The sequence below is a fragment of the Ischnura elegans genome, chromosome 8 (genome assembly GCF_921293095.1).
Source record: "Ischnura elegans chromosome 8, ioIscEleg1.1, whole genome shotgun sequence".
In the NCBI taxonomy this organism is placed as follows: Eukaryota; Metazoa; Arthropoda; class Insecta; order Odonata; family Coenagrionidae; genus Ischnura; species Ischnura elegans.
The window spans coordinates 114,380,881-114,405,590 of NC_060253.1; positions in this window are offsets into that span (position 1 = coordinate 114,380,881).

The following is a 24,710-nucleotide window of genomic DNA, read 5'->3' on the forward strand; positions in this document are numbered from 1 at the left end:
AAGAGAATAAGAGTAATTGTTTCGCCAAATTAGATGTGGGATAGAAGAGAAAATTGGAAATATTATTGTGGTTGACAATAGAAAATACAAAATTTATGTATTGTATTTCTGTGGGTTTTTTCTTTCCTGCCTCTTTAAAATTTCTTGCGGTGGTGACTTCATGCAAAGTAAGTATAAAATCGGAGGTGTGATCTAAGAGATAACATGTTTTATTTTACAAGTGTTTATGCTGGTGATTTGGCAGGACTTTCATATTTTTAATAGGGTGATACATTTACTGCAGTGACCTAGGGACTTTTACTCATCCCAAATAATTTTTCAAATATTATAGCGCCTGATATGCGTAAGTTTTAGTAGCTGAGACTGAACTATACGTTAATTTTTGCTTGCATTTTGATGAATTCGATCATACTAATAGCAGATGTGTCAGCAGTCCTGTTTCATCGGCAATTTTTATTTAAAAATTTTATTTCGTCAGGCTTTAGGGTAAGCTTTTTAATGCTCGTGGGCTATGTGATGTCTTATTTAGTGTCAAAATTAATAAGAATTTACTCTCATTAACATCTCAAGGTTTCCAAGTAAGTACGAGCCACTTAACAATGCTGGATGCTGGGGGTGCGTGAATTAGCCGTGAGAATCTCATTTTTCGCATAGTTATTTAAGTGGCCGAGTAAGTTTTGTAAGTTCTCAATGGGTAAATAATACTATATCATGAATTCTAATTACCATGAAAAACTCACAACCGACAAAAACTTTGTCGGTCGTGAGTCTTTCATGGTAATTAGAATAGGGAAATTGCATACTTTTTATAAACAGTATGCTGATATACTACAGTAAACACTTAGTACAGCAATATACTTTTTTCCGCTTAAAATTCAGTTTATACCCTAGAAAATGACTCCCAAAAGTCGCCCGAGTTTCGCGGGCTAAAAAATACCGCCCCCACTAATCTTTGGCTGTGACGTCATAGTTCAGTACGAGTCCAAGATCCAAGCCCAGTAACTGCAGGTTTGGAAGAGCCACGTTGCGTTTAAAGGAGAACATGGGTGAAATAAGGAAAACATACAAGTGGTGCATTGTTCCTCTGTGCAATAACACCCCAGAAAAAAATTTCGTCTGCATTCCCACGGAGGAAATTAGAAGAAAAGCCTCGATGCATGCCGTCTGTCGGGATGAGCGTTTCGGAAAAATAAGAGTATGATAAACGGAATGATAAACCCGTGTGCTATTTGAGCGAAGATAACTTTAATATTAATAATATTTCCATATTTCATTGACTGAATAACTTGAAACATAGATTATTCGATAATTCGGCCGCCGTAGAATAAAAACTCAACTTCCGAACAAAAATCGAGATAGGTGTTTCTCGATGGTTACGATCGTTACGATGGACTCAAATTATTAAGGCACTTGTCAAATTTCAGTTACGGAAGGACATAGAAAATTCCATGATGTTTAAAATCAAGGGAGGAAATATGAAAATATATAGAGCAACGTTGATCCTCATGCATTCGAGTGCCAGCCAAGAAGACAGCGTTTTCTTCTACTGTCGGCGTGAAAATGATGTGCCGCTGTATTTTGCAAATTTATATCCTGGCTTCACTACATGCTATAATAATGAACTATACGTCATTTTAATGGAAATTTTATCCTAAATTCTGATTTATTTTATTACAAAAAAAATGAAAAATGTAGACACGGTCAGTGCAATAAATGACTCCGCGCACCGAAAAATTAGCCGTTTTGTCAACTTCATGAACTTTGCAACTCAACCTAAGGAAAACTACTACGTCTACAGCATTCATCTTCCACATTAATTTACACTCATCAGTGCGGATTAATAAAATGGCTTTTGGGAATTTTTCGAACTTATATTTTGTTATAAATTAATGAAAATATTTAAACATTATCTTGTCCCATGGTTTACCCCGAAAGATATAGGAAGTTGTAGATGGAAAAAGAATGGAATCCAGAGGTGGTCACAAAAAATGAATCGCAGCATTCTTTGATTTTATTCTACGCCGTTGCTTGCTTTTCAAAAAAAAAGTTGAGTCACAAGAGGAATGTTCCGCTGCCTTTGATTTGGAAACTATGGAGATAAGAATGGACATGTGTGGATCAGCAATTTCCATTTAGTTGGTTGTCAGGATAAACCAAGGATCCATTTAAAGGTTGTCAGGCCATCGTATAAAGATAGGACTGATGTGCACCACAGGGGAAATGGTGTGTTTGAGGGAAAGTCAAACCCAAAGTTGCCCAAAGAATGCGCAGTTTTATGTTGCTCTTTCCCCAGTTAAAACCAAATAGAAATTGGATTGGGATGATATTTTCACCACGGGTTCCAGTGATAGTGAGAGTGCAGGTGATCACGGTCATCGTCGAAAGTCGAAATTTTTAAGTGACAACCGATCGCAATGACGATGAGCTCGCCTTTAGAGTAGGTTTCAGATATATCGTGAGAAAAGCTCCCAAAATGTATTAAAGACTCTGTTTGGAAAACATGCACATTTTAATGCTAATTTAGGAAGTATTTCATTTCAAAAGTAACTTATTAACACCTGAAGACGTTGTGTTTATTATATCGATCGAAGTGCGATTGACCGATTCTTTCTGCAGAATAGGAAGTGGCTTCGGGGTTTTTAGTCACAAGATGGTAGATTGTGTTGGAAGTTCGTCTATATTATCGCTACTTAATTGAAACATTGATAGTCTGGCTTCCTCAGAGCTTCCTGTCGCCCTCCAGGCAAGGTATTTTTAAGTTGAAAGTATCATCGACAGCTTCGAGGTGGAAATAAGTTCACCATAAGACTACCGGACTGCCAAAAGAATACACATTTCACATGAGTATACGCTTCCGCCAATATTATACGCAAGTCTCACTTTGTTATGAACTATAAAACATTACAGATGCACATCAGGTACCTTTCCATTTCTCGGCATCGACTTTCCGAGCCGACGAAGTATACAGTTTCACTAAAATACCCTGTTATCATGATGGAATCAGTAACAGGAAGCTTGCTAGGATCAGCGTAAGAATAACCATATGCCTTCATCTTTACGCAATCTATCGCTTTCAATGGAGGAGAAATAGATCACATAATAGCCCTGAAGTCACAATGAACAACTCCGATAAGTCTGCACTTCAATAAATGAATCATAACCTCGCCGTCGCATGTATTCAAGTATGCAACCTATACTATGGCCGTGCCGCCGTGCCTCGTACTGAACTATGACGTCACTTTTCTACCAGCCAATCATCGGGCGTTTTCGCTTCTCACTTGAATTTGAAAATTTTCGTGAACTTTGATGCATTAAATATCGCAAACCACGTCATAAAATAATAAAAAAACTTTCACCGAGGTATGCAAACATATATTTTTATATAATTTTGGGGCTATTGATTATATCTGAAATATATGCAAGTTCCCTATTCATGATATGGTGTTATTTACCTATTGAGAACTTACAATTCATAATGATTCGTATCAAGGTTCTCGCTACGGTCGGTAGCTATCGATTGTGTTGCGTTCGATACATTTTTCGATCGTGCGAGTTACGATATATCTAATTTCGACCTAATCGATTGAGATTAGCCTGAGTGCCGTGTTCCTGCGCGCTTCGTATCCAATCGTACGTGCTTAGTAGCGGACATTCACATGCTGCGTACGCGCTTCGTCGAAAGGCCGCGAACGGAAATTATCCATTGACGAAAAGCGACGGAGCGGCATAGTATCCCCTTAGTCAATGGGTACTATGTACATAAGAATTAGATACTGAGGGTTCTGTGCCGTCTGGGGAGAGTGGGAGTATTGCATACCCGCCAGGGAAAGCAGGAGTTGCGGCCGCTACAAACGCAGAAAGGATTAAATCTGGATTAAACACGTATTTTGAAATCCACGAAATCTCAATAATATATAGATTTAATCTGTTGCAAAGGTGTTGCTATGTCCTCTTTTTCTCATATTATATCTAGATTTAATACATGTAATATCTCGCCCCACGATACAGATTTTTCAGGGATTAAATACAGATTTCAGTATCTAGATTTTCCTGGGATACATTGTAGTACTGCTTTTCATTTGAACTTTTATCAAGGAACCTTTGCGTTACAATTAATGATATATATTGAGGAAGCTTCCCTGAAGGGAAAACCCTCTGACCACCACAATAAGATCTCTACCTATTCACCCCTTAGCTCCTACAAGAATTATATTATCAAGCACCCAATAAGCAAAATCTTTAAAAATTAACTAACCACTATGCAATAATAAACTGACTTGAAGGAAAAAGTTTGTTTATTTGGATTGAGAAAACATGACTCATACCCACACAGCACACGGACACCTTTCGGACATCCGGTGATTGTCCGCCAAGTGGCCTATGGACATCCTACGGACAGCCGAATTCATACAAAATGATGTCCGCTGCAAGTCCGCATGTCAGTAAAAAAGGTGGCCTATGGACGACCTGAAATTGTCCGCTCTGGACACCTTGAGGACACGTTTAGGTTAGGATTGCATTTTGTTCGATACAAATAAATAATAGGTCCAGACAAGAATTTAAATAAATAAGGCATCAATTCCATGCACAATATTTATTTGGCTTCTTAAAATAATACAATGCAAGAAACTACATACATATTATTAAATTTTCTTCTTCCCCTGCAACCGCTCCTTGGCGTGCCTTAGCCAGTTTTGGATGGCAACCTCCACATCTTTCTCAGCGGTCATGCTCTCCTGCACTGCTCCTGTAATAATGAAGTATATAAACATTTCATTGTAGCAAGAAATTGTATCTTGTACGTAACAAGCAGATTACATAAGACAGGACGCTATAGTCTTATTAGTCACGTGTTTAACATTCTTAAGGTTTCAAAATTAGGAAACCTGTCCATTAGAGGCTGAATACATTTTACAAACTTTTCTTTAACTTTTTCTTGTTCTTAAATAAGAAAAGATTTTGAGTAAAAATATTAATATGTTAGTAATGTATACATTATGATTAAGAACATTTTTCATAGAACAATTGTTGAACTAGATTTTAATCCCAAATATGAGAAGACTGTTTGCCTGTTAGACCCTGGTGCACCATCTAGAAAAAAATTCTTTGATCCATCCTTGCCAGACAGCTAAGTAGAGGTCTCGAAAAAGATATTGGAAAAAGCATTCAAATGGAGGATAATATTTCTGAACAATTGGTCTCTGCTTGAAGATTATGACTACACTAGAGTGAATTGTGTTACATAAGCTGGAGCTAAGGAAGACTAATGCAGAGGAGCTGAATATGATATAGGAGTAAAGGAAACTAGAAAATTTAAAGGAGGAAGTTTAAGTGGACTAGATCTCTTGGGATTAGTGTGAAAACAGCCACACTGATTTGGCACACAAACCACTTAGCTGCATTGGCCGAGATGCAACTTAAAAAAATAGAAACTTTGAAAAACTAGCAAAAACTTGCTGTAGTTAAGGCCATTCCATGATTTAGATTTCCGAATTCTTCCAATCTTAATAATTAAAATAGATCTTCTAATGTAGTCTGGTATCGAGGAAAAAGTGAAAACCTAGCTCACTGGCAATATTCACATTTCGACAGAGACATAACAGGTGAATAGCAGCTAAAGCCTGCTGTGAGCTACTGAAATTTCTATAGCTCCTACAACAACACCTACTTCAAAACATCTTAGTTAGCTAGAGCTACTAGAAAATAGTAGCTTCTGTAGTACTGTGCAACTACCATCCCTGTTGAATAAGTTATCCCATTCTTAAGTTCTACAGGTGTTATACATCGAACTTTTATAGAGCATGAGATCCTTTTCAACCATGTTTTTGGTAATTATACCTCCCATATGCAGAACAAAAATTGTTTTCAAATGTTTGAATTACTTGGTAGTGGAATCTACATCTGAAAATAATACATAACAATACTATTTTCTCTACCTTTAGCATGGAAGGGTGAACCTTGTATTACAAGATGTTCAATAATTATTTAAATTTACTTTATATGAGCTCCCTTAACAGGAGCAACTTGCGAAAAAAGTATCCAGACCAAAATTATTCCTCCTTGCCCAAACCTATATAATAATCAAACGAATACTTACACCTCTCTCTCATGCCTTGCTTTAGCATGTTCCAGCCAACTCTTCACTGTAACTTCCACACTAGAATTGGTGGCTGTATCGTCCTGGTTCAGAGCAACATCTGTAAAGAATGAAGACAAATAAGTATACAGACAATTATAAGAAGAGAGACATACATACTTATAAATAGAAATAGGAACTAAATAAAATACAGATAAGGTATTTTTATTCAACTCCACTACATGAAAGCTATAGTCAGTAAATGCCTCCAGGTAAATATATCAGGTTCACGATACTCTACACCAAAATGTGTACCGATGGCTGTACGAAAAGATGCACAAGTTCTATTTTCTGGATATAAGATTTCATGCAGCAGTTTGAGCAAATAAATGAACCATGTAACATAGCCGTAAGGTTTGTTTACACAATATATCACTTATAATTAGACCTTGTTTAGATTCATCCCAAGTTTCTTACAGTCGTCCTATAGTTTCCACTAAATTAAATGCATGGATGACTAATAGCACAGTTACTTAGTTTGTAGTTAAATTAGTTTATAATTTAGTAGGTTAGCAAAGTTGGGCAGAAAAAATATATTAAACGCTATAAAAGTTACGTCGGCATTGTAATTTTTTAATCCCTAAGCCTTATCTTTACTGACATAATAGATCATTTATTTATTTAGGACCTAAAATCTTTAATTATTAACCTAGTTCCATCAAACAGATAAAGAGTATAAAAACTTTTTGTAAAAAGGCTAAACATTGGTGGTTATCCTATCATAACCTTAATCGCCATATCCTATCATAACCCTTCGACCTGAAGACGCTGGCAAGATAGCCAGCGAAACTGTTGTCAACCAACAATCTGACGCGGAAGAAAACCCTGGAGAAATGCAGAGATCAAACCATCGCCGCGGAAACCTACGCTCTAACATCCTATCATAACATTAATGTTCTTTTTCGATGCGTGCGTGAATATACATATCAAAAGAAATCACACGGTGTACTCCGATTTCAAAGAATTAATAATTTACGTGAAACCTATTAATCATATATGCGTGTTGCAAAATCCCCCGGTTACACGTAAGTACAATTCCTAGTTATATATATATATATATATTTTAATATCACGAGATGTGGGTCAATTCCTAGTTATATTTATTGCCAAGAACCCTACTTGATTTGATTTAGGAACGGAACCAAACGGACCGTTCGGACAACAAATTCAGCCGTAGCCTACGTTATCAAAACAACAGGTTCTATTTTATACGCTAGCACTTACATTATTTCCTATACGTTCTCGCGTACAGAGACTATAGTACAAGAACTTCCACTTTAAATTATATCATGTAAACAAGGAACAAAAGCGAAAATTTCACCATGAACAACGGAAAAAGACGCTACCTTTAGTTGCCAAGTAACGGTTTTTCCGAGACGGTCATGTTGTTCCAAGCAGAGCCATATTTTTCCTCGAGATGTTACAGGCTGAGTTATAAGAAATATAAGGAGCATGCGGAAACACTATACTGCCGACAGTGAACGCCAAGAAAAAATTATTTGGATGTCACATCAAACTTACTTGGAATACATGTAGCTGCATCTTTGTAACCGCCAAACCACCATGCTGTCTCCGGTGTTCCATTCCGGTTCCTCTGTTGGAAAGGAGGAACCAGGAGGAACGGAGGAATGTGGAGAACCATGGGAAAATCTGTATCGCGGAGTAGCGGTAGATTCAAAATTCGTTCGCCACCAAAAAATCTAGAATTTCAATATAAAGTAAAGGTACGGCAGTACTTACCTTCTATTGCCTATCCTTAAATTGGACAATTACAATGTCTAATCTGGGAATGAGGCCATCGATGCCGTGATAATTTTAGGAGAATTCTTACCATTAAAAATTAAAATGAATTTTAAGCGTTATGTTTCATTAAAATACTTTCCAATCAATCGCCTCTGAGATTTTTTAATCCCTAGAGAGTAAATATTAATTAATCAATAAGTTGAAAGAGTTCATTTAACCTGCAGGAATGGAATGTCCCCGAGACGGCTACGCGACGTCGGCAGGACATTGGTACATAATATAAAATTTCAGTAAAAATCGATAAATTCCATTATTCCTGTTGTTAATTTTTGTAAAAGTTGCTAAATTTAAGTAATTTTTATAATCATGAAAGAGTACGGGTTTATTGTTCATCCAACGCTTCTCAACCGTACAACATGCGGAAATTTTTAATTTTTTGAAAATTGCTAAAATTGTTGCTAAATTTGTTAAAACTTTAAAAATTGTTATAAATAATGTAGAGAGTCATAAGTTCGTTCAATTGTTGTTGTTTAACCCGTAAGGCATGTAGAAATTTTTAACGCTCGTAAATGTTACTTAAATTGTTGCTAACTTTGTTTAAACTTAATTAATTGTTATAAACAATGTAAAACTTAAAAATAGCGTACATTTGTTGTTCTTAAACTATAGAAGCGGTAAAAATGTCAAATTTTTTTTTTCGTTAAATAGTTTATAATTTCCTCCCAGAGTCCACGCTCCAACAAGAGGATTACACTTGGTTACCTAAAATAATCCTCAAAATAACTCTTCCTCCACGAAAAATTTCCTCTTCCTCGATCGGGAGGAAGTATTCTGGCTTCAGAAACGAGAGAGAGTTTTTTTTCTTTCTCCCTTCTCCTATACTCCCTACTCGGAGGAGGATCTCGAGACTTTCTCTTGGAGTTCCTCCTTGAGGAGGTGAGTGTTTTAAGAGGAAACCAAAACTCCGAAACCCTGCATAATGGGACACTAGCTGGACGTCCGCTGGACATCCAAGATAGGACAGTGTGCGGACGGATGGCCAGGACAGCCGGCGGATGTCCTCTGGCTGTCCTGAAAATCCGCGGACACTGAGAGGACGCGACGGACGCGCAGCGGACGTCCTCTGGCAACGATGTGCTGTGTGGGTAATAATTGATATTTTATTAAAAAGGTACAAATATCTATTTATATCACATACAAATTCCAAGCATTTCAAATTACAATGAAATTAATAATTTATTAATTCAACTAGCTTTTAATGTGCTCTTATCAATGTCATAGATTTTTCGGTGGAAAAATGCATTAAGTAGCCACTTCACAATAATACACTGACTTGAGGAAAAAGGTTAATAATATGGATTAAAAAACATGAGATAGAATAATTGATGCTTTATTAAAAAATCACAAGTATTTTTTATTATCATTATATAGAATTCCAAATTACTATGAATCTAATTGATGTTGAGCATCATTTGCCTCCTCCTGCCCCTTGCACTGGCCTGCCGCAGCCAGAAAGGGAGGAAAGATAAACACAATATACTACATAGAAAAGTGGCAGGTGGATAAAGTGAAAGGCTTTGCAGTCAATATAAAATAAATTTTTAAAGTACTAGTTCAGGGAGAAAGCAGATCAATAAAAACAAAGGCATTGAAATCAACAAACATGACGACACTCACGGCAGAGTTAAATGCTTATAATACAAGGTTAAGATAGAAAGCAGATTCATAAAAACAAAGCCATTTAAGTTAATATAAGTGAGCCCATTGAAGTCACAGTTCAACCATGGGCCCAATAACGGTCACTCTAGTGAATTTTTAGGGAAAGAAATGATAAAATTTTTATATTGCAAGGTTCAGTTAGAAAACAGGTTCATAATAACAAAGCCATTGAAGTTGACATACCTGAGGACACTAAAAGCACAGTTCAACCATGGGCTTAGTAAGAAAAAAGTTAATGGAGAAACCAGGTACAAAAGAAGGAATCTGAAGGAAATTATGGAAACGGAGTTCAGAGTTCAATATGCCCACCGAATAACATTGAGAAACGAAAAATTTCTCCTCGTCGTCGTTTTTGTTGCCAAGACCATCCCTCGTTACTATTTTCAGAGGCACTTTACAAATTGAAACATTACGATACAGTCATAAAATGAAGCTCATAATGAACCAACGTAATACATAAATGTGCACCAACGTAATGGAATATGGTTTTTAAAAAAAACTATGCATGTATATTGAATGATAAAGTTCACTACATACGGAAGATCCAGGTTACTGTGAGGTGCAAATACGATACTTATGCAATCGATGGATGTAAAGGAAAAATATAACAGATAATGGAGCAAATAAACCATATGCAGCTCGTGTCGGTCAAATCTAGTCGTTTAACTCTGCTAATTAGTAACAATAACAAAACACACTTTCACACTTCATCACTAATGTTTCGGCCATTTTGAAAAATTACGTCACCGACGCTAGCGCCGCTAGTGGCGCAGAAACTTCGGAAACAGATTTAATCCGTATTTAAAAAGGATTTGGAAATCTAGATTTGATGTATTATGAAATCTCCCTAAAATACAGATTTGATCCTTTTTGTGTTTGTAGGGGGGGTCGTCCTCCAGGAAAGTTTTAAGAATAATGGTTCAAAATGGCGAGTTTTATGGCTTTCTGGGGGATATTTGATTAATCCTAACACTATGCTATAAGTAATATAGCATTGTGTTAGGATTAATTAATTTATAACTGATCCAATTAAGTAAAATGGACTAAACTTAAAAATTTCGTTACCGAAGACCAGAGAATAGGAATTGTGAAGGCAATTGAATCAAATAACTCAGGGGTGTACATCTTGCAGTGTGACAATAAGGAGGATTTCTTTGAATTACCTCTTAGAAGTGGTATATTTGTAGTATAATATAATATAATAGAATATAATATAATATAGAAAAATTAGTACCTGGATGCAAATTGCAGTCTACCCAGATTTTATCTAAGTGTGTTTTGTTGCCCTACAAAGAAGATGGACAGTTTTTGTACGTGTGCCATATTGTAATATGGAAAGGTGCTGTTGAAATTTTCCTAATTTTGTCCTAATAAAAATTGTCCTAATTTGTGAAAATAAAAGTTGGGGACCTTCTGAACTGATATTGATTTTTTGTTTTCCACTTTTAACCACTGTAACCTTACTTTGTCCAATAGCATTGATTGTTTATGTATTTAATTTCATTTTCATTTATAGGGAGTTAAAGGTAAAGATTCTATCTACCGGTATCGTATCAAGTGAGAAGGTAAATTAATTAAACTTTCATTCCATAAAAATGAGAAATGCCAGTAAAATATAGCTTTTGTTGGGAAACGGATGGCAGAATGTAAAAGGGCCAACGGTATATCGTTGGAGATTTGTTGGCCTTGGGTTGGGAATACGAAGGCCCGACTGTAATGCTCTGTTGGCCCATCGTTGGGGAATCGTTGGTTGGGATATGGTTGGCGAGGTGGCCAAATCATACCATGGGCCAACCGCTGTGTCCCACCATCTGCCAACAGAGGGCCAACCAAAAATGTTACTTCCCAGATAACACGGCATTTGTATTACATCAATAATACACAAAAAATACGTGCCCAAATACATATGTATAAGATGGAATACGATCGTATTACATCGGTATATTTCACGTAGAAGTGGTTCAAAAGTCCCTATGGATGTATGTATTCGTGCGTATTACAAATTGGAAATCTGAATACCCATACATGAATTATACATATGTATACAAAGGAATACAATCGTATTACGTCTGTATATTTCACGTAAAAGTGGCTCAAAAGTCCCTCAGGATGTATGTATACATGCGTATTACAAATTGGAAATCTGAATATCCTTACATGTAATATACATATGTATCTGCAGGCCCTCGTACACGAATTATACATATTGATTTTCTGACCCACATCCACTTAATATCAATATGGATCAAACGGATGAATAAATATAAGGAAACCAGAACATACAGATAATAAAACATTTATTCAAAGAGAAAAATAAAATAATACACACAAATAACAAGTGTGGCCATGAATATTGCTAACAAGCATTAAGGGCCAGCAAACAGTACGTGAAACTTAGTTTAAAAAAATGGCACAAAGATAAATCAAATACAAACAATGGTTTGAGTTGGAAAGTAGAAAAAAATATTAGCACGGAACAAGCGTTGTAACCCATTGCACAAGAAGAAACCTGAATTCAGGAAACCAACTCTGCACTATCAGCCACTTCCTGAAAGGAGAAAAGAAGAAGTCAAGTTTAAAAGTCATGCAAAAATATATCTTTTTGTAAGATCTGAATAGGAGCTCAAGGCCTTTCAATTTTATTTTTTTTCAATTCATATAGGCAGTCAGTATTCTGTGAAGTCTGTAATTTTAGTACTAATTCTGTATTCTGAATGCAAATGAAAGTTTGGCTTCTCTGCTAGATTCCAGACATAAGTTTTAAATTTTTTCATTTACCAATTATGTCGAGGTCCCAGCTAGCATAGATTTGACCTTGTCCTTTTAGAAATCATATATTTTGGGGATATGCTTTCATTTTACAAAATTAATAGCCTTTCTCTCAAGAAGAATGAGAAATATGAGAAAAGATCATATGACTACTTTTAAATATAAATTAACTATGAAAACGTGAATCCATTGGTATGCTTATTTATTACATGATACTAATATATTAGTACCATGCTTTAGTAGCGGATGACTAACACAGAAAAAATATAAACTTGTGATATCAAATTTTCAAACAAATAAATTTCATACATAATAGATAATTTCAGGCTTAACTTTAAGAAACCTCTCGATTATGGTTAAAAAAAAATTCCCTCATACCTTACCTCGGTATTAACAATTCCACCTGGTCTTCTGGCTTTGCTTCGTCGTCTTTTCCGTAATCCATTCTCCTCTTGTCCAGGCCAAGCTATTTACATCGTCGCCTGCTGGGTATGCGCGAAAGAGCATGAAAAGAAAGTTACAATTACCTAATTAATTTGGCCCGTACGCACCTTTTTCTTACATATAATGACAAACTTTCGCATGAAAATTACGTATTTATCTTGTGTTAATAATAATGACGAAATGCACCTTGATTGACTGCATTTCAAGATGAAAAAAATATTACATTTTGCTTTAAGGGAACCGATATTACACGACCAATACTTCTTGTTCGTTAAATAATTAGAAGTAGAGGGCAAAACCGCTCGGAACCTCGAGGAATCTATTAGTGACAAGGCTACGCTGATAAGTCTAAGGTCAAAGATGTTATGACTAAAGCATAGGATAACTAGGAATGCAAGAACTACAATACAGTAGGTTGTGGTAATAAACAGCGATAAAACAACTTACACGTGAACGAAAACATTCCTTTAAACAATTTTTCTGCTCTTAATTAAGAGAAGAAAAAATGTAACTTCAGCCGCGAAGCACGGAATTACTATACGACGCATAATCTATTAATTTATACGTACAAGATTGACATTACTATGTTTTACCATATAACTTCAATGGACACCAGTCTCCTCGATACATAACTCAACAAAAAAGGAAAACAATAGCCAAACATAAACAAAATAATTACCTCTATTGGCGCAATGTGGTCAACACATTGCGCCAATAGTTGTATCCAAATATACTCAAATAACATAATTAATGTAGTCTATGTATGCGTACAATATAATAAAAGATAAATCATACCTTACCTTAATTATCCAGTGACAGGAAACTGTTGGAGCTGGCTTGCACGAATCGCAATAACGTGCGGGATTGAAGCACATTTCCAGCAAAACATAGCTTCGGTTTGAGCACACCATCCACACGCACCGGTTATCGAGGATTAAAACACTATGTCAATTCTTCCAATACGTATAATAATACAAACAAATATAAAATTAACTATACATCAGTAGCCGGAGTTCCTTCTACAGCACGTTCTTGACGTTCTCGTAGTCTCGAACGAAATGCCGAGCTAACTGTTAACGAGATTATCACTCCCACTCACTTCCCTAATCGCGACAGAATTGAGAATTTAATTTTTTTGTTTAAACAGTTAATTTTAAATATCGTTTAAAAAATTAAACTTCGCTTTTACTTTTGCGCTGTGCAAGAACTATTTTTTGTATTTTTCATGTATTGTGAACCATTTTCCATGTGTATATTTCGCGGATGGAAACTGAATTTTACATATGTAATACGTCTGTATTTCGCGTGCATTTACAAATTAACATAAATATGGTCGCCATACTACCCTTGCTCACATCGATCAGTATATGATTTATTTTTAAGCTTCCTGGGTATAAATTCGAATGGATGAATGATCATTGAAATGAGGAAATCTGGCGTTTGCAGTGAACATATTATTTCTGCAAAAATGTTTCTGAACATTTCACTAGACGCCACGAAAATCCACCTCTCAAAAATTACAGGAAATATACATAATGTATATTCTGTGTAGTTTTGACCACATTTACATATGTATTTCCTCTGTATTCATACATATGTAAAAGTAACAAGTGTTACACGATATTTACATTTGTATTTTTGACCACATTTACATAAGTATTCAAATTTCAAAAATACAAATGTATTTATCGTGTAAACACGTACCACTTTTACATATGTATGAATACGAAGGAAATACATCCAATAATACATATGTATTACACATGTTATACATAACAAAAATACATATGTATGTGACCCATGAAAATACAATATAAATACATTATGTATATCCAAATGTGTGCTGTTGGGGTTGGGTTATATCATTAGAAGCATTGTCTTGTAAATGCGTATAATTTTGCACCCCCCCTTGAGTTTTTGCTGTATCCGCTAATGAGTCAGCAAACTTGTATTGAATATTTAACCATAGGTCTCGCTGATGCAGTGTACCAAACCTTGAAGAATCGAAATACATACAAATGCGTTATTACACCATTCAAATGTATGTACCACTTACTATGTATTTGATGTGAAACCTAGATGTGAGGGTTAGCATTACCTTTTCCTTACACAACTCAGATGGTAGACTATCCTTCTTCAAAGCACTATGGAGGGTGGCCCTACCATTTGCCTACACTCACTGTTTGATAAAGCTTCCAAAGCATTTTTAAACCTGATCCCTGAAATTTGGAACTGCTTTAACTTCAAGCTATGGACATTAGTAGTCATACATTTTACTATTTGCATATCAAATATCAAGATGACACTGGGTACACAGCACAACCAACATGTCACGATTTTCTAGCTCATTAGTAGAGGTTTGTGGAAGACTCAGCATGATATTATTTCATACAGAACTTCTCTAATGATACCAACAAATGGCTGAAGCTGTGAATATTCTTGGTAAGTAACTGAGCAAACAATTATGCTTTTGCAGAAAGAGATGTGTGCAAAATCGATGCATAGTGGTGAGTATTTTAAATTGATTGTAGGAATTGTTCCAGTAAAGTTTTCATGGAAGTTATTTTTTCCACAGAAATACTGTTCTCAGTTTCGTAATTTAGGATATAGTGTTGTATTTGTTTTAAAACTTGACCTTAAGTTATTGGAAAAGTTTTCTTAAGTTACTTAACCTTATGTCAAAAGTTCTTAACTCAGTTTTTCTTAAGTTTGGTAACTGTTTCAATTTACTTTCAATCAATTGTTAACAGTTTTTCTTTTAAGGTTTGTTCAGTACGTTCGAGTTATGCCAGTATTATTTAGTGTTGTGTTAAACCCAGAAATAAATCTCAATTTATAACTATCCACAAAGAGAAACAGAGATTTTGTTACATGTGATAAATATGTATATAATATGGATATCTGTATCTGTATATAATGGATACCAGAATCTTTAAAATATACAAATAATATCCTTATGTTGTAACCATGGATCATCAGACATATATAAAATCTGTATAATATACAGATCACAACAATGTACACATATTTAATCTGTATAAAATCCATATTATTGCAGCAGATATAATACGTATTATATCTAGATATTATATGCATGGTAGAGGACATTTCCCAGGTAGCATTTTGATGTCGGTCCAACGTCGATACGACGGCGACATAGGTCGTCTACACGTCGATCCGACGTCGGGAACCGAAGTCGGTCCATCGTCGAAATTATAACGTTTAGCCAGGCTACAGCCGACACGCAAAGCGACGTCGGACCTACATCGAACTGACTTCGGTTCGACGTCAAACCGACTTCAGCACGACAAAAAACCAACTTTGTCCCCGACATCAAACTGTTGTCGGCCCCGACGTCAAACTGACATTGGCTCAACATCAAACAGACTTCAGCCTGACACCAAACAGACTTCGGTCCGACATCAAAACGCTGTCAGCCTGACATTGGACCTTAAAGTGGCCCGACATGAAATCAACTTACGTCCGACATAGACTCGACATGAAGGCGACACAGGCCCAGCACTAGAAACGGTATCGAGGAGACATACCCCAATCTATTATTGTATGTGACATATTTATCTGAAAATAAGTCACCATTAGCTTAGGATTGAAATGACCTCGGTGCTTTTGTAGAAATAATAAAAGAAACTAGAAAGCAACATACAATCATTTAAATAATTCAGTTATGCAAAAGAAATTTGGAGCACCCTGAATTACTAGAAGCATTATCATATGTATGGAATTAGATGAAATTAAATTATTTCAACTAACTAGAAGCATAAAAGGATACAGAGTACGCAAGACGATAAATCAAGATGGAAGTTATCTCTATCTGAAATTGATATCCAAACAGATATCAGCCTCATATACCGTACATGTCTGAATAGGGCCCCCTTTTTTTTCAAAAAATGTTCGTGATAAAAGTTAAATTCTAAAAGCTATATTCAAACCCATTTTTTAAATTTGTTCCCAGAACTCAAGCCTCTAAATTAGGGGGGGACTGTATTCAGAGGGGGACTATATTCAGAGGAATACATTACTCATCAGAGTCCAAGTAACTACCCAGGTAGCAATCCAGTATCAGCTCGGCATAGGCTTAAGCCAACAACGAATTTCAAAATCCAAGTAACCATGCCCTCTTTTTCATTACCTTAAGTTAAAACCTTAAAATAGAATTATATCAATACTAAGGAAAATAATTAAGTTATAAGTAAAATAATACCATTTATTAAAATTGACATTTTACAAATTAAATATGCAACTTTCAACAAAAGGAAATTGTCATCAGTCATTAATTGAAATCAACACACAAAGAATACAATAATACATACAAACAATTGTTGATATGTTACAGATATCTACAGATACAGAGACAGACTGAAATATCTTTACAGGCTAAATGTAAATAACTTTTTGAAACATTGAGATATTCAGAACTCAGCTTGTGTACACATTAATTCAAAGGAAGAACAAATACGTCGACAAAACCTTTTTGTCAAGGAAATGGAGGTCAGATTACTGCTTTGGCTGGACAAAAATGTAACTCCACTTATTTGCGCTCACGTTTCAAACCTTAAATAGCCCAGAAGTTGCGGCAATTAAATAATGGATATTCATTAGGTCACTATGGGCCAAAAATCAATAAGAAAAATTATTTTTTTGCAGGAGGGTAAGTTAAATATAGTAATATAAGGAAAAAGAATTCTTCATTTAAATCAGGGCCGATATTTGAATTAATGATACCAATATCGATAGGCACCTACATTTTAAACACTAATTAGGCTAAATCCTGAGTCTGAGAATAGTGTAGAGAAAGTACTTTCTAAGGGAGATATTTATCATTTAAATTTACAAAATTAATGCTGTGCTGAAACACCAGGCAGCCATATTGTCAGAGCTGTGACGTCATTTCGTACTGTGTTTTCAGGCATGCCAGTTTATGCCAAAGATTGGAATACATACAAAAATGCTGAGTTTGGAATGAATGCATGGATTGACTCATGAATTATATTCAACATCTGCACATCCCATCATCTTCATCTTTTCATTTGTTTATCATCTTCATCTTTTCATTTGTTTATTTCTCGGTACAGTGACGACAAGAAGTCCTTATCAACTTTTCTAACTCGACCTACCTACTAGTACCTCGTAGTCGCTCTTCCATTCTCACGTTTTTTTGCTAACGTTTTCAGATTTATATTGAAATAAACATTAATAGTGACCCTTAACAGTGGTGATCCTAGTAATGCCATGACTTCATTTGTGAAAACAAAGTCACTAACTAGCAGTATCCATGTCTCAAACATACGTATTTATCATATAAGTATAAAAAATAATATACATTTTAAAAGAATATGCAAATTAAATTAAAATTCTAAGGTGAAAATGTAGGTACGTGGAGCCTAAGCTAGGCAATAGGGAAGTGCACTAATTTTTTTTTATTGCTGAATTTGAAAGTTTAGCCTAAAAAAGAAACATTAGTATAGTCACTTTTATTTTCTGCTTCTGGGGTATGCACTTTAAAACGTTTTGAAAGTCGGAAAATTTCATGTTGCGCTGAAACACAGTGCCTCCATCTTGATTGAGATGTGACGTCACAAGGCAGTACCCCAACAGCACACATTTTGATATACATAATGTATGTATATTGTATTTTCATGGGTCACATACATATTTATTTTTGTTATGTATAACATGTGTAATACATATGTATTATTGGATGTATTTCCTTTGTATTCATACATATGTAAAAGTGGTACGTGTTACACGATAAATACATTTGTATTTTTGAAATTTGAATACTTATGTAAATGTGGTCAAAAATACAAATGTAAATATCGTGTAACACTTGCTACTTTTACATATGTATGAATACAGAGGAAATACATATGTAAATGTGGTCAAAAATACACAAAATATACATTATGTATATTTCCTGTAATTTTTGAGAGGTGGATTTTCGTGGCGTCTAGTAAAATGTTCAGAAACATTTCTGCAGAAATAATATGTTCACTGCAAACGCCAGATTTCCTCATTTCAATGATCATTCATCCATTCGAATTTATACCCAGGAAGCTTAAAAATAAATCATATACTGATCGATGTGAGCAAGGGTAGTATGGCGACCATATTTATGTTAATTTGTAAATGCACGCGAAATACAGACGTATTACATATGTAAAATTCAGTTTCCATCCGCGAAATATACACATGGAAAATGGTTCACAATACATGAAAAATACAAAAAATAGTTCTTGCACAGCGCAAAAGTAAAAGCGAAGTTTAATTTTTTAAACAATATTTTAAATTAACTGTTTAAACAAAAAAATTAAATTCTCAATTCTGTCGCGATTAGGGAAGTGAGTGGGAGTGATAATCTCGTTAACAGTTAGCTCGGCATTTCGTTCGAGACTACGAGAACGTCAAGAACGTGCTGTAGGAGGAACTCCGGCTACTGATGTATAGTTAATTTTATATTTGTTTGTATTATTATACGTATTGGAAGAATTGACATAGTGTTTTAATCCTCGATAACCGGTGCGTGTGGATGGTGCGCTCAAACCGAAGCTATGTTTTGCTGGAAATGTGCTTCAATCCCGCACGTTATTGCGATTCGTGCAAGCCAGCTCCAACAGTTTCCTGTCACTGGATAATTAAGGTAAGGTATGATTTATCTTTTATTATATTGTACGCATAAATAGACTACATTAATTATGTTATTTGAGTATATTTGGATACAACTACCACATTGACCACATTGCGCCAATAGAGGTAATTATTTTGTTTATGTTTGGCTATTGTTTTCCTTTTTTGTTGAGTTATGTATCGAGGAGACTGGTGTCCATTGAAGTTATATGGTAAAACATAGTAATGTCAATCTTGTACGTATAAATTAATAGATTATGCGTCGTATAGTAATTCCGTGCTTCGCGGCTGAAGTTACATTTTTTCTTCTCTTAATTAAGAGCAGAAAAAATTGTTTAAAGGAATGTTTTCGTTCACGTGTAAGTTGTTTTATCGCTGTTTATTACCACAACCTACTGTATTGTAGTTCTTGCATTCCTAGTTATCCTATGCTTTAGTCATAACATCTTTGACCTTAGACTTATCAGCGTAGCCTTGTCACTAATAGATTCCTCGAGGTTCCGAGCGGTTTTGCCCTCTACTTCTAATTATTTAACGAGCAAGAAGTATTGGTCGTGTAATATCGGTTCCCTTAAAGCAAAATGTAATATTTCTTTCATCTTGAAATGCAGTCAATCAAGGTGCATTTCGTCATTATTATTAACACAAGATAAATACGTAATTTTCATGCGAAAGTTTGTCATTATATGTAAGAAAGAGGTGCGTATGGGCCAAATTAATTAATTATAATTTTATTTTCATGCTCTTTCGCGCATACCCAGGAGGCGACGATGTAAATAGCTTGGCCTGGACAAGAGGAGAATGGATTACGGAAAAGACGACGAAGCAAAGCCAGAAGACCAGGTGGAATTGTTAATACCGAGGTAAGGTTTGAGGGAAAAAAATTTTTTTATCCATGATGGAGAGGTTTCTTAAAGTTAAGCCTGAAATTATCGGTTATGTATGAAATTTATTTGTTTGAAAATTTGATATCACAAGTTTATATTTTTTCAGTGTGAATCATCCGATACTAAATCATGGTACTAATAAATTAGTATAATGTACTAAATAAGCATCCCTGTAAACACAAATAGCTGCTGACGCGCTGCAGCAGCGCTGCACCGTAGCGCTGCAGACGGTGCCCACGCGCTGCTGACGCGCGACAGCAACCTTCAAATTTCCGTTTTTTGAATGCCACACGCGCTGCTAGAGCGCCACTGTAGCGCTGCAGAACAGCTGCGGCAGCGTAACGGAGGAGCATCACGAGCGCTGCTGAACAGCTGCAGCAGCGCCGTTCAGTTGCTGCGGCAGCGCTGTAGAAATGCACTAGCAACGCCACACCAGCGGTGCTGCGGCGCCCGAATTTCGCTTTAATTGCGTACTGAATCAAGCTTATCCTTGCCAATTACTAACCGGTGGCCTATCCCCAAAAGCAATTCCATCATTCATGTGCAGGTCTGAATTATCATCGCTGCTATGCTCGTAGATATGTCTACTTGTCCGGGCACTAGTCAGCCTGGCAGGTGAATGAAGAAATAGCTATTGGGCATACGCTATGAAAGAGTACTGAAATAAATTAATAGGTCTTGATTGAATTACGCAATTCAATCAAGACCTATTAATTTATTTCAGTACTCTTTCATAGCGTATGCCCAATAGCTATTTCTTCATTCACCTGCCAGGCTGACTAGTGCCCGGACAAGTAGACATATCTACGAGCATAGCAGCGATGATAATTCAGACCTGCACATGAATGATGGAATTGCTTTTGGGGATTTACACTGAAAGCATACCATCAATGAAAAGGTCCGGAATAACCTGCATAACTATGGCCACAGGGTAGTAAACCAAAACGAAATTACCTTGACAAGAAGTTTGGCACACAGGGTAGAATTCTATGACGGTCATAACCTAGAAAGTAAAATTTCCATAGACTTTCACTCTAGGCTTACCATCAGTACTTCACTCAGCCAAAACAGCACTAGTTCTCAAATCTCGAATCAAAAAAAGAATGCAAAATTAAGAACTGGTAACCACTCCATACAAAGCGTACAACAATCCTCAGAATAACTAAGCATACCTTAAACACAGATACTTACTCACCATTCGCTATACAGCATTATCCATACAGCAGAATGAGTTTATGGTAGAAGAATAAAATCGCAAAAATTCAAAATATGCTTTAAAAAATTTATTTTCAGTGCATCTTTTAATTTGCATCCCAAAAAGTTACAGAACAAAGAGACAGTATGCAAGACCAGATTTAAATAGCAATTAATGGCAGTGGAAGTTTCTCTGCCCTCTCCTCAGAATAATAAATTTGAAAATTAGAGAATAAACAAAATTCATGTTAAGTAATTAATGCATGATATGTCAGCAGAAGCAATGCAACGAAAAATCATCAAAAGCAAAGGCAACTAACATAGTAGGTACTCAATATAGAATGAGAATGCACCATAATTCCTAGTTACAGAACAAAATGACAGTACCCAAGGGGAAAATTGCATGGCATATAATAGCAGTGGAAGTTTTTATGCTCTTTCTTCGAAATACAAAACTGAAAATTAGAGAATAAACAGTGGTCGTTTAAAATAATTATGCTAGACACATCAGATGAAGCAAGGGCAATTCAATGAAAAATAAAAGCATATATTCATAATAATGCAACAGTATACACAATCGCTGTCAAAAACAGATCTCCTTATCCTGGTGCAATTGCTGGTACCACTCTCCTATCTTTTTATTTATTTTACCAAAACCAACATGAACCAGCGTAGGCTTCTTATCAGCATCTGAGGAAATACCAAAGAACACACATAAAGCATCTACTGATACAAAAGACGCAATCAATGGGAGATCAATAGTAAAAGGAGGGAAGGAATAACTGACAAGAGTAAACACTATACCAAGAATAGCTTTGTAATAATTATAATTTTTATCATGATGAATCATAAGCACGCAAGAGGATTCCCACATGCACACCACACGGTCACAACAATGTTACATACGCCAGAAAATTACACTCTCTCATTTATATAAAGGCTAAACTTGCCAAACACTCATGAAGGCAATCTACCCTGAAGCTAGAACTTGCAAAAACATTGTCAATATTTTCTAATTTGTTCTCAGCGGGTTCAGTGAACACACTCTTGAAGTAGGAATTCAATAAATTGACTTTCACGAAACTGTTTGCTAATACTTATCCATCATCGTATTTTAGCGATCAAACGGAAGATATTTTACATTGCTCGTACTTCCCTAACACCAGACCAAAATGCTTTTGAGTTATCCCGTTACTCCTCTACCAGCGTTTTCATTTTAAAATTCGTCAATGCATTCTTGAAGGCTTACTTAAGCTTTAAACAACTTAATAAACTTTTTAATTAGTAACACGAGATAATTACTGGATAAATCAGTATTGACATCTTCCATTTTAGCAGGGCATTCTCTCTGTCGCTTTAATGATTTTTTCACTCCCGCGTCAGCCCATCTCGTTAGACAATCTTTTTAGTATTTTACTAAAAAGGTTGGCTAACTAAAAACTTTTCAGCTGTGAGCTTTTCCTGAGATATGCGTTACAAATTTCTTATTTCACTATTAATGGAAACCTATATGATTATTATTTTAAAGCTTATTTCCAATGTTTCCAAACATAACTACGACCACGTATGTAAACAAAAACACTCACTCTTAAAATGTGTTTATATTCACCATGAAAGAATGCCAATTCTACCTAATTTCAAGGAGCATTGAATTTAAAGTAACTAAAATTATACATTTTAAAAGAAGATGATAAATTCTTACCTAATTAGAATCCCCAAGGACGATCAACAGTTTCACAAAGTTGGCCGCCATAGCCTCAGCAAACTTCCCAAGCACCCTGGTAAACAATCGCGTATCGCGTAGCGGAGGATTGTTGCACAAACTCGCATTTGCAGCGTTCCAGCAGCGTGCTGCAGGCATGCTTTGGGCATGCGCTGTTGATGCGCTGCAATTGCATGTTTCGCCAGCGTGCTGCGAAAGAGCGCTGCACAAGCGCTGTTACCGCGCTTCATTGAAACGGAAACGAACTTGCAGCTGTGAAACCCGTGTGCAGCGCTGCTGCAGCTATTTGTGTTTACAGGGATACCAATGGATTCACGTTTTCCCTAGTTAATTTATATTTAAAAGTAGTCATATGATCTTTTCTCATATTTCTCATTCTTCTTAAGAGAAAGGCTATTAATTTTGTAAAATGAAAGCATATCCCCAAAATATATGATTTCTCAAAGGACAATGTCAAATCTGTGCTAGCTGGGACCTCGACATAATTGGTAAATAAAAAGATTTAAAACTTATGTCTGGAACCTAGCAGAGAAGCCAAACTTTCATTTGCATTCAGAATACAGAATTAGTACTAAAATTACAGACTTCACAGAATTCAAATTGAAAGGCCTTGAGCTCCTATTCAGATCTTACAAAAAGATATATTTTTGCATGACTTTTAAACTTGACTTCTTCTTTTCTCCTTTCAGAAAGTGGTTAATTGTGCAGAGTTGGTTTCCTGAATTCAGGTTTCTTCTTGTGCAATGGGTTACAACGCTTGTTCCATGCTAACATTTTTTTCTATTTTCCAACTCAAACCATTGTTTGTACTTGATTTATCTTTGTGCCATTTTTTAAAACTAAGTTTCACCTACTGTTTGCTTAATGCTTGTTAGCAATATTCATGGCCACACTTGTTATTTGTGTGTATTATTTTATTTTTCTCTTTGAATAAATGTTTTATTATCTGTATGTTCTGGTTTCCTTATTCATCCGTTTGATCCATATTGATATTAAGTGGATGTGGGTCAGAAAATCAATATGTATAATTCGTGTACGAGGGCCTGCAGATACATATGTATATTACATGTAAGGATATTCAGATTTCCAATTTGTAATACGCATGTATACATACATCCTGAGGGACTTTTGAGCCACTTTTACGTGAAATATACAGACGTAATACGATTGTATTCCTTTGTATACATATGTTTAAATCATGTATGGGTATTCAGATTTCCAATTTGTAATACGCACGAATACATACATCCATAGGGACTTTTGAACCACTTCTACGTGAAATATACCGATGTAATACGATCGTATTCCATCTTATACATATGTATTTGGGCACGTATTTTTTGTGTATTATTGATGTAATACAAATGCCGTGTTATCTGGGTAGTCACCAGTGGAGTAACGCTGTATTCCGTCGCCTTCTTTAGCGCGGCGAGAGTTTCCGGGAATCGGT